This window comes from Camelina sativa, chromosome 15 (genome assembly GCF_000633955.1).
Source record: "Camelina sativa cultivar DH55 chromosome 15, Cs, whole genome shotgun sequence".
Taxonomy (NCBI): Eukaryota; Viridiplantae; Streptophyta; class Magnoliopsida; order Brassicales; family Brassicaceae; genus Camelina; species Camelina sativa.
The window spans coordinates 17212403-17212640 of record NC_025699.1 but is presented as its reverse complement, the minus strand read 5'-3'; positions in this window follow the sequence as shown (position 1 = coordinate 17212640).

The following is a 238-nucleotide window of genomic DNA, read 5'->3' as shown; positions in this document are numbered from 1 at the left end:
ATGTGTCGATGCTGAGGAAGTGTCTTCACGAGGGTGATCAGTTGTTGACTAAGATTCTTGAGGATCTTCAGCCTAACATGACTTTAGAGGCGAGACCAGTGAGGGTGCTCGAGAGGAGAGTCAAGGAAGTTCGGAAGAAGAAGATTCCTTTGATGAGAGTCCTGTGGGACTGTGACGGAGTAGAGGAGCAGACTTGGGAGCCCGAGGCGAGGATGAAGGCAAGGTTTAAGAAGTGGTT